The sequence below is a fragment of the Ambystoma mexicanum genome, chromosome 8 (genome assembly GCF_040938575.1).
Source record: "Ambystoma mexicanum isolate Mex_15411 chromosome 8, UKY_AmexF1_1, whole genome shotgun sequence".
Taxonomy (NCBI): domain Eukaryota; kingdom Metazoa; phylum Chordata; class Amphibia; order Caudata; family Ambystomatidae; genus Ambystoma; species Ambystoma mexicanum.
This window is the reverse complement of record NC_090929.1, coordinates 58,650,384-58,660,821: the sequence shown is the minus strand read 5'-3', so window position 1 is coordinate 58,660,821 and position 10,438 is coordinate 58,650,384.

Genomic DNA, 10,438 nt, shown 5'->3' with positions numbered 1-10,438 from the left:
AGTATACTAGGATGCTTAGGAGTGACTGTACAGACATGGCAAGTATACCACAATGCTTAGGAGTGACTGTACAGATATGACAAGTATACCGGGATGCTTAGGAGTGACTTTACAGATATGGCAAGTATACCAGGATGCTTAGGTGTGCCTTTATAGATATGGCAAGTATACCCGGGTGATTAGGAGTGACTTTATAGATATGGCAAGTATACTAGGATGCTTAGGGGTGACTCACAGATATGGCAAGTATACCTGGATGATTAGGAGTGACTTTATATATATGGCAAGTATACCAGGATGCTTAGGAGTGACTGTAGAGATATGGCAAGTATACCAGGATGCGTAGGAGTGACTTTATAGATATGGTAAGTATACTAGGATGCTTAGGGGTGACTGTACAGATATGGCATGTATACCAGGATGCTTAGGAGTGCCTTTATAGATATGGCAAGTATACCCGGATGGTTAGGAGTGACTTTATAGATATGGCAAGTATACCAGGATGCTTAGGGGTGACTGTACAGATATGGCAAGTATACCAGGATGTTTAGGAGTGACTTTATAGATATGCCAAATATACCCAAATGCTTAGGAGTGACTGTACAGATATGGCAAGTATACCAGGATGCTTCGGGGTGACTGTACAGATATGGCAAGTATACCAGGATGCTTAGGGGCGACTGTACAGATATGGCAAGTATACCAGGATGCATAGGAGTAACTGTACAGATATGGCAAGTATAACAGGATGCTTAGGAGTGACTTTATAGACATGGCAAGTATACCAGGATGCTTCGGAGTGACTGTACAGATATGGCAAGTATAACGGATGCCTAGGAATGACTTTATAGATATGGCAAGTATACCAGGATGCTTAGGAGTGACTGTACAGTTATGGCAAGTGTACCAGGATGGTTAGGAGTCACTGTACAGATATGGCAAGTATGCCAGGATGCTTATGAGTGCCTTTATAGATATGGCAAGTATACCCAGATGGTTAGGAGTGACTTTATAGATATGGCAAGTATACTAGGATGCTTAGGGGTGACTGTACAGATATGGCAAGTCTACCAGGATGCTTAGGGGTGACTGTACAGACATGGCAAGTATACTAGGATGCTTAGGAGTGACTGTACAGATATGGAAAGTATACCAGGATGCTTAGGGGTGACTGTACATATATGCCAAGTATACCTGGATGATTAGGAGTGACTTTATATAAATGGCAAGTATACCAGGATGCTTAGGAGTTACTGTAGAGATATGGCAAGTATACCAGGATTCTTAGGAGTGCCTTTATAGATATGGTAAGTATACTAGGATGCTTAGGGGTGACTGTACAGATATGGCATGTATACCAGGATGCTTAGGAGTGCCTTTATAGATATGGCAAGTATACCTGGATGGTTAGGAGTGACTTTATAGATATGGCAAGTATACTAGGATGCTTAGGGGTGACTGTACAGATATGGCAAGTATACCAGGATGCTTAGGGGCGACTGTACAGATATGGTAAGTATACCAGGATGCTTAGGAGTGACTGTACAGATATGGCAAGTATACCAGGATGCGTAGGAGTGACTGTACAGATATGCCAAGTATACCAGGATGCTTAGGAGTGACTTTATATATATGGCAAGTATACTAGGATGCTTAGGAGTGACTGTACAGACATGGCAAGTATACCACAATGCTTAGGAGTGACTGTACAGATATGACAAGTATACCGGGATGCTTAGGAGTGACTTTACAGATATGGCAAGTATACCAGGATGCTTAGGTGTGCCTTTATAGATATGGCAAGTATACCCGGGTGATTAGGAGTGACTTTATAGATATGGCAAGTATACTAGGATGCTTAGGGGTGACTCACAGATATGGCAAGTATACCTGGATGATTAGGAGTGACTTTATATATATGGCAAGTATACCAGGATGCTTAGGAGTGACTGTAGAGATATGGCAAGTATACCAGGATGCGTAGGAGTGACTTTATAGATATGGTAAGTATACTAGGATGCTTAGGGGTGACTGTACAGATATGGCATGTATACCAGGATGCTTAGGAGTGCCTTTATAGATATGGCAAGTATACCCGGATGGTTAGGAGTGACTTTATAGATATGGCAAGTATACTAGGATGCTTAGGGGTGACTGTACATATATGGCAATTATACCAGGATGCTTAGGGGCGACTGTACAGATATGGTAAGTATACCAGGATGCTTAGGAGTGACTGTACAGATATGGCAAGTATACCAGGATGCTTAGGGGTGACTGTACAGATATGGCAAGTATACCAGGATGCGTAGGAGTGACTGTACAGATATGCCAAGTATACCAGGATGCTTAGGGGTGATTTTATATATATGGCAAGTATACTAGGATGCTTAGGAGTGACTGTACAGACATGGCAAGTATACCGGGATGCTTAGGAGTGACTGTACAGATATGACAAGTATATCGGGATGCTTAGGAGTGACTTTACAGATATGGCAAGTATACCAGGATGCTTAGGTGTGCCTTTATACATATGGCAAGTATACCCGGGTGATTAGGAGTGACTTTATAGATATGGCAAGTATACTAGGATGCTTAGGGGTGACTCACAGATATGGCAAGTATACCAGGATTCTTAGGAGTGACTGTACAGATATGGCAAGTATACCAGGATGCTTATGGGTGACTGTACAGATATGGCAAGTATACCAGGATGATTAGGAGTGACTGTACTGATATGGCAAGTATACCAGAATGCTTAGGAGTGACGTTATAGATATGGCAAGTATGCCAGGATGCTTAGGAGTGACTGTACAGATATGGCAAGTATACCAGGATGCTTAGCGGTGACTGTACAGATATGGCAAGTATACCAGGATGCTTAGGAGTGACTGTGCAGATATGGCAAGTATACCAGGATGCTTAGACAGAAAACTGTGCAATTTATGAAGGTGAGGAAGACAATATTCCCAAAGCTAAAGACAGCCCATGGAAGAGGGCAAAATATGTGTTATTGATGGGTCAGCATCAATTGACCAAGACACAAGGCATGAGACATGTTGGGGCACAGTGGTATATCTAGAAGTCAATGATTATGGGACACTTGTAATGAAAATGTTGCCCATGCATTACTTGGTCCAAGCAGCGGAACTCATAGCACTCATTGAGGCCCTTTGGGCAACATCTATTCAGATTTTGCTTATGTAACCACAACGGTGCACACACGTCTTTCTTGCTGGAGAAGGAGGGGCTTCAGGCAGGAAGATGGCTCACCAGTGCAGCATACCATCCTGCTCAACATACTGATTTCTGCCTTCTGTAGTGGAGGTTGTTAAATGCAGTGCACACCAACAACACTATCAAAATTGAGTTGGGGAATGCAGTGGCCAATGCGGAAGCAAACACTGCAGCATACCTCCCAGTGACCACCTCGGCTGAATATGTTGTTGCAGCAGTTACAACAAGACCAGAAACAGCTGCATACACAGCTCTCCCTATAGCACAAATAATAGAGCTACAGTGTGGGCCACCACAAGAAGAACATATGATGTGGCTCATACGTAGGTTTGTGCAATCCCCCACTGACCTCTGATGGAGGCAACAAAGCACAGGGAAAGTAGTGATGCCCATGGAATTATTATACACAGCTTTTGAGCAGTTGCATTAATCCTTTCATAGCTCCAAGCAACACATTGCAGCAGACATCCCGGAAAACTGGTTTGTCCCTAATCTCTGAGAACACCTCTCAACAATGGTAGTTCAATGCACCACCTGCCAAGTGTCTAGTACAGGGATGACACTTAGAACATTGTGAATCACACTAACCAACCCATTGGGCCATTCTGGGAGCAGCATATTGATTATGCAGACATGGGGGAAGATGCAATGGAGCATGATATCTCATTGTGTTGGTTATGTCAATTCTTGAGGTGGGTCGAGGCTGGTCCATGCGCCCACCCAAATGCCAAGTGTGCTGCAAAATTCATCATATGTGAGGTTTTCCCCCAGATCTGGAGTGGGGGACATTTTGAGGTCCAACAACAGCACCCATTTTTTCAATGAACTCTTCAAAGTGATCACAGCAATATTGGACATCAACCACTGCATGTGTTCGATTTACCACCCACAACCAAATGGGGTGGTAGAACGGATCAACAGCCTACTCAAAAGCAGGATATCCAAATTGTGCAACACCCTGAAAAAGAAATGGGTGTATTGCCTACCCCGGGACTGTTCAATTTGTGTACACAGCCCAGTAAAGACCACCACCTCTCCCCTCATAAAATAGTGACAGGAAGAAATAGGCAAATGCCTATTTCACCTGTATGGAGAGCATCAGATGTCCACAGAGCAGCAGTAGTTCTGGGAGAGGAATTCAAGCAATACTTGACACACCTGACATGGGCGATCTGGTGCATGTCACAAGAGATGGCACCACCACACACAGAGGATGCACAAAACGTACAGGTTTGCAAGCTGACCCAGCACCCGCCCAACCATTGTTGCCGGAGGAGCTGGTGTATGCCAGAAGCTTTGTCAAAAAATGGAACAATCACAGTTTCCATGAGCCCTACGAGGTTTTGTTTTCCACCCCTCTCGCAGTACAGATAAAGGGGCTCTGATATCGGATACACCTTTCAGATGTTCGCAGGGCCACACCCAATTACGAACCCAGCACACAAGAGTAAGCAACAAGTCTGCCTCCATTTATGTAGCTCAATGTTGACTATATAGGTGCATGTACAAGAGCTGGGCAAACATGCATTGCTGCTAAACAAGCATCAGTTACTGAAGAATTAAAACTCTTTCTCTCTCTCTCTCTTTTTCTCTATCTCTATCTTTCTCCCTCTCCCTTTCCCTTTCTTTCCTCCTCACCCCCACCCGAATTATCCACGCTTACCCTAATTTCCATACCCTACTACAGGTACCACAACAATGAAGACCTCAACGTCAAGCTGTTCTTTGTCTAGTGATAGAAATATTGTTAGTAGCATGAGAATGTACTCATATAATTGTGGCGTACACTTCACAGCCTTTTTGTTCGTGGTTTAAATGTTTTTATTAGGGATATATGGGGGGTATCTTTTATCTGGACTGACCATCTAAAAGAAGGGGGGTGGGTTGCCACAGGGAACGGGAATGAAGGTGCACCCGCTAATTTAACTGAATTGATCCCAAGTCCAACCCTGGATGAAAGTTTGAATGAAAGCACACCCGCTAATTTGACCGACCATGCAAATGTTACTATATATACGGATAACATAACACCTACAAGTGACAGCAACACTGCATGACTGTGTGCACCAGTAAAATGTTTGAAGTTGTACTTCCAAATGTAAAAAACCTTTTATGTGGCACAAATAATAGTGTAAATATCACAAACAGCAAGAATAGAATGGTGAAAAGGCACATATTACACCATAATAGAATAAAAAGAGACGTCCGAAAACCCAAGTATTATGCAGATCATGGCCTAGGCCTGGATGCAGTTGAAGATATCCATCACCCCGAGCACTCCAACAGTTGGTATTCCGACATGAGTGCAGTGGGACGGCGAACGACCAATGGTAGTTGCTATGTGTGCTCCTTAATACCGCACGCATCTGGGGCACGCAAGGTTTTAGTACCGCAGGAGGTACCAATTATAGAGGCATAATGTCTAATTCATCTTGTGCTATGTAGGATCATAGGCACCTTCCAGGCACACAACGTCCACTTAGAACTTGTTAATCTGTATGCTCAGAAATGCAAAACGAGTTCAACCACCAGCAACTGTCTGAAACAACCCCACCTAGTGATCGAAGGTAGAGCATGCACAATACACGCGTTTGCCCTGCGCATAACAGAGAACATACACAGTCCAAACGTTGGGGCGCAAAGACTCTTTCAAAGGAATAGATTGGTGAGAAACTGCACATCTTTTTTCATTTCCGTGTATGCGTGTAGTTGATCCTTCTAGCGCCAATCGAGCTCGAAAGCACTGTACAAGGGAGTGGAGGATGCCTGGGTAGGGTGCGGGATGTCAGTGCCAGGGCGTGCCACCATCGGACGCTTCATAGGCAGAGGTCAAAGTGGGAGGGAACTAGAGGGTACGACGTTCCCTTACTTCTGAGGGAAATCTGTCTTAGTTCCCTTACTTAATGTGACCTGGATTACGTTCCAGGATGGTAGGGAAGGTCACTTTTTGTTTATATACATAATGTTCCTCTGTTGGTAACAGCTCTGGGTCACACCTCATTGTGCCATCTAGCACGTGCTGGCTAACCATTGTTGATTTCGCATCTGGGAAATGCTGCTGGCGCTGGGGTGCTTGTGTGGGCACAGAGGGGTTTGCAGGTAATGGGAGGGTGTGTGTGTGTGTGTGGCTGTAGTCCTGGGCATGTCTCTTACGAGGTGTGAATGGTAGGTGGTGAAGAGGGGGCTGAATGACGCTGCATGCATGGGGGGACAATTACTAATGGCGGTCATTTAAATGCCTGTTCTTTCATGGTGTTTTCTTCACTCTTGGGAGAACTGTTGTGAAACACAGGGTGGAGGGAGGAAAGGAAAGGACCATGTAGGGGGTTTGACTGGAGAGGGGAACACCAGTGAGTATGGGGGGAGTGAAGGAAGAAGAAACGCGGGTGGGCCCGAGGGAACGTCGTTCCACTACTTTTGTTTGTACACTTCGACCACTGTTCACAGGGACGTCCAAGCAAAAGCGCAAGTGGCGAATCACAGGGCATCCTGATGCCTCCCACTGCGAAGGCTGGCATGGAAAGGTCGCCTGTCAGCGGCTTCCTAAACAAGGCTCTGGGGTTCTTTCCATGGCTGGAGGCCCTCCTTCCTCTAGGGGCCCCCGCCGGACCCAGACCTTTCATCCCTTGATGGGAAGATCGATAGCGCTTGGCATGGCCGTGCTTCATGGGGTGTGTTTAATGCTTTGCCAGGTAGCAAAGATCTGAAGGCCGTTTATCACGGCGGGGCTGTGCACCGTGTATACCACCCGTGCACACGGTGCCCACACGGAGCCCTTCTGATGATGCCAGGGGCGGCTGCATGTGCTCTTGCCTCTTTATCCGAAGGCTCGAGCTTGCTGTCGGCTCTGCGCCTTTTCTAGTGTTTTCAGCAGTGTTTGGTAAGACCTTGTGTAAAAAGAGCACTCCAGTACACGAGGTGGCCTCCTTGCATATGTACAGAGAGGGGAAGTGTACCAACGTGATTAGGAGTACATGCACAGAGAGTACAAGTATACCATGCTGAGCGCATGCACAGAGTGCAAGTATGCCACGTAGGAGTGCACGCACAGAGTGCAAGTATGTGTATGCCACGATGATTAGGCATGTACATGTACAGAGAGTCCAACTATACCAGGATGCTTAGGAGTACATGCACCGAAGGTGCCCATTTACCAGGATGCTTAGGAGTGGTTGTACAGATATGGCAAGTATACCAGGATGCTTAGCAGTGACTTTATAGATATGGCAAATATACCTGGATGCTTAGGAGTGACTGTACCTATATGGCAAGTATACCAGGATGCTATGGGGTGACTGTACAGATATGGCAAGTATACCAGGATGCTTAGGAGTGACTGTACAGATATGGCAAGTATAACAGGATGCTTAGGAGTGACGTTATAGATATGGCAAGTAGACGAGGATGTTTAGGAGTGACTGTACAGATATGGCAAGTATAACGGGATGCTTAGGAGTGACTGTACAGATTTGGCAAGTATAATGGGATGCTTAGGAGGGCCTTTATAGATATGGCAAGTATACCAGGATGGTTAGGAGTGACTTCATAGAAATGGCAAGTATACAAGGATGCTTAGGAGTGACTGTACAGATATGGCAAGTATAACAGGATGCTTAGGAGTGCCTTTATAGATATGGCAAGTATACCAGGATGCTTAGGAGTGACTGCACAGTTATGGCAAGTGTACAGGATGCTTAGGAGTGACTGTACAGTTATGGCAAGTGTACCAGGATGCTTAGGAGTGACTGTACAGATATGGCAAGTATAACAGGATGCTTAGGAGTGACTTTATAGATATGGCAAGTATACGAGGATGCTTAGGAGTGACTGTACAGATATGGCAAGTATAATGGGATGCTTAGGAGTGACTGTACAGATATGGCAAGTATAACAGGATGCTTAGGAGTGACTTTATAGATATGGCCGTATATGAGGATGCTTAAGAGTGACTGTACAGATATGGCAAGTATAACGGAATGCTTAGGAGTGACTTTATAGATATGGCAAGTATACCAGGATGCTTAGGGGTGACTTTATAGATATGGCAAATATACCTGGATGCTTAGGAGTGACTGTACAGATATGGCAAGTATACCAGGATGCTTCGGGGTGACTGTACAGATATGGCAAGTATACCAGGATGCTTAGGAGTGACTTTAGAGATGTGGCAAATATACCAGGATGCTTAGGAGTGACTGTACAGATATGGCAAGTATACTTGGATGCTTAGGGGATACTATACAGATATGGCAAGTATACCAGGATGCTTATGAGTGACTGTACATATATGCCAAGTATACCAGATGCTTAGGAGTGACTATATATATGGCAAGTATACCAGGATGCTTAGGAGTGACTATACAGATATGGCAAGCATACCAGGATGCTTAGGAGTGCCTTTATAGATATGGCAAGTATACCAGGATGGTTAGAAGTGACTTTATAGATATGGCAAGTATATGAGGATGCTTAGGAGTGACTGTACAGATATGGCAAGTATAACGGGATGCTTAGGATTGACTTTATAGATATGGCAAGTATACCAGGATGCTTAGGAGTGACTGTACAGTTATGGTAAGTGTACCAGGGTGCTTAGGAGTGACTGTACAGTTATGGCAAGTGTACCAGGATGCTAAGGAGTGACTGTACAGATATGGCAAGTATAACAGGATGCATAGGAGTGACTTTATAGATATGGCAAGTTTACCAGGATGATTAGGGGCGACTGTACAGATATGTCAAGTATACCAGGATACTTAGGGGCGACTGTACAGATATGGCAAGTATACCAGGATGCTTAGGGGTGACTGTACAGATATGGCAAGTATAATGGGATGCTTAGGAGTGACTGTACAGATATGGCAAGTATAACAGGATGCTTAGGAGTGACTTTATAGATATGGCCGTATATGAGGATGCTTAAGAGTGACTGTACAGATATGGCAAGTATAACGGAATGCTTAGGAGTGACTTTATAGATATGGCAAGTATACCAGGATGCTTAGGGGTGACTTTATAGATATGGCAAACATACCTGGATGCTTAGGAGTGACTGTACAGATATGGCAAGTATACCAGGATGCTCAGGAGTGACTTTATAGATGTGGCAAATTGACCAGGATGCTTAGGAGTGACTGTACAGATATGGCAAGTATACTTGGATGCTTAGGGGATACTATACAGATATGGCAAGTATACCAGGATGCTTATGAGTGACTGTACATATATGCCAAGTATACCAGATGCTTAGGAGTGACTATATATATGGCAAGTATACCAGGATGCTTAGGAGTGACTATACAGATATGGCAAGCATACCAGGATGCTTAGGAGTGCCTTTATAGATATGGCAAGTATACCAGGATGGTTAGAAGTGACTTTATAGATATGGCAAGTATATGAGGATGCTTAGCAGTGACTGTACAGATATGGCAAGTATAACGGGATGCTTAGGAGTGACTTTATAGATATGGCAAGTATACCAGGATGCTTAGGAGTGACTGTACAGTTATGGTAAGTGTACCAGGGTGCTTAGGAGTGACTGTACAGTTATGGCAAGTGTACCAGGATGCTAAGGAGTGACTGTACAGATATGGCAAGTATAACAGGATGCTTAGGAGTGACTTTATAGATATGGCAAGCTTACCAGGATGATTAGGGGCGACTGTACAGATATGTCAAGTATACCAGGATACTTAGGGGCGACTGTACAGATATGGCAAGTATACCAGGATGCTTAGGAGTAACTATACAGATATGGCAAGTATAACAGGATGCTTAGGAGTGACTTTATAGATATGGCAAGTATACAAGGATGGTTAGTGGCGACTGTACAGATATGGCAAGTATACCAGGATGCTTAGGGGTGACTGTACAGATATGGCAAGTATACCCGGATGTTTAGGAATGACTTTATAGATATGGGAAGTATACTAGGATGCTTAAGGGTGACTGTACAGATATGGCAAGTATACCAGGATGCTTAGGGGCGACTGTACAGATATGGCAAGTTTACCAGGCCACCATGGCACCCTCATACGCCAACAGTTTCATGCACAAATTTGAGACTGACCATGTATTGAACAGACAAGAATGGAACAAGGATATCCGGATGTGGACACGATACATAGATGACATCTTCGGAGTTTGGAAGGGGACCAAGGAATCTTTTGAGACATTATTTGAATATACAAATAGCATT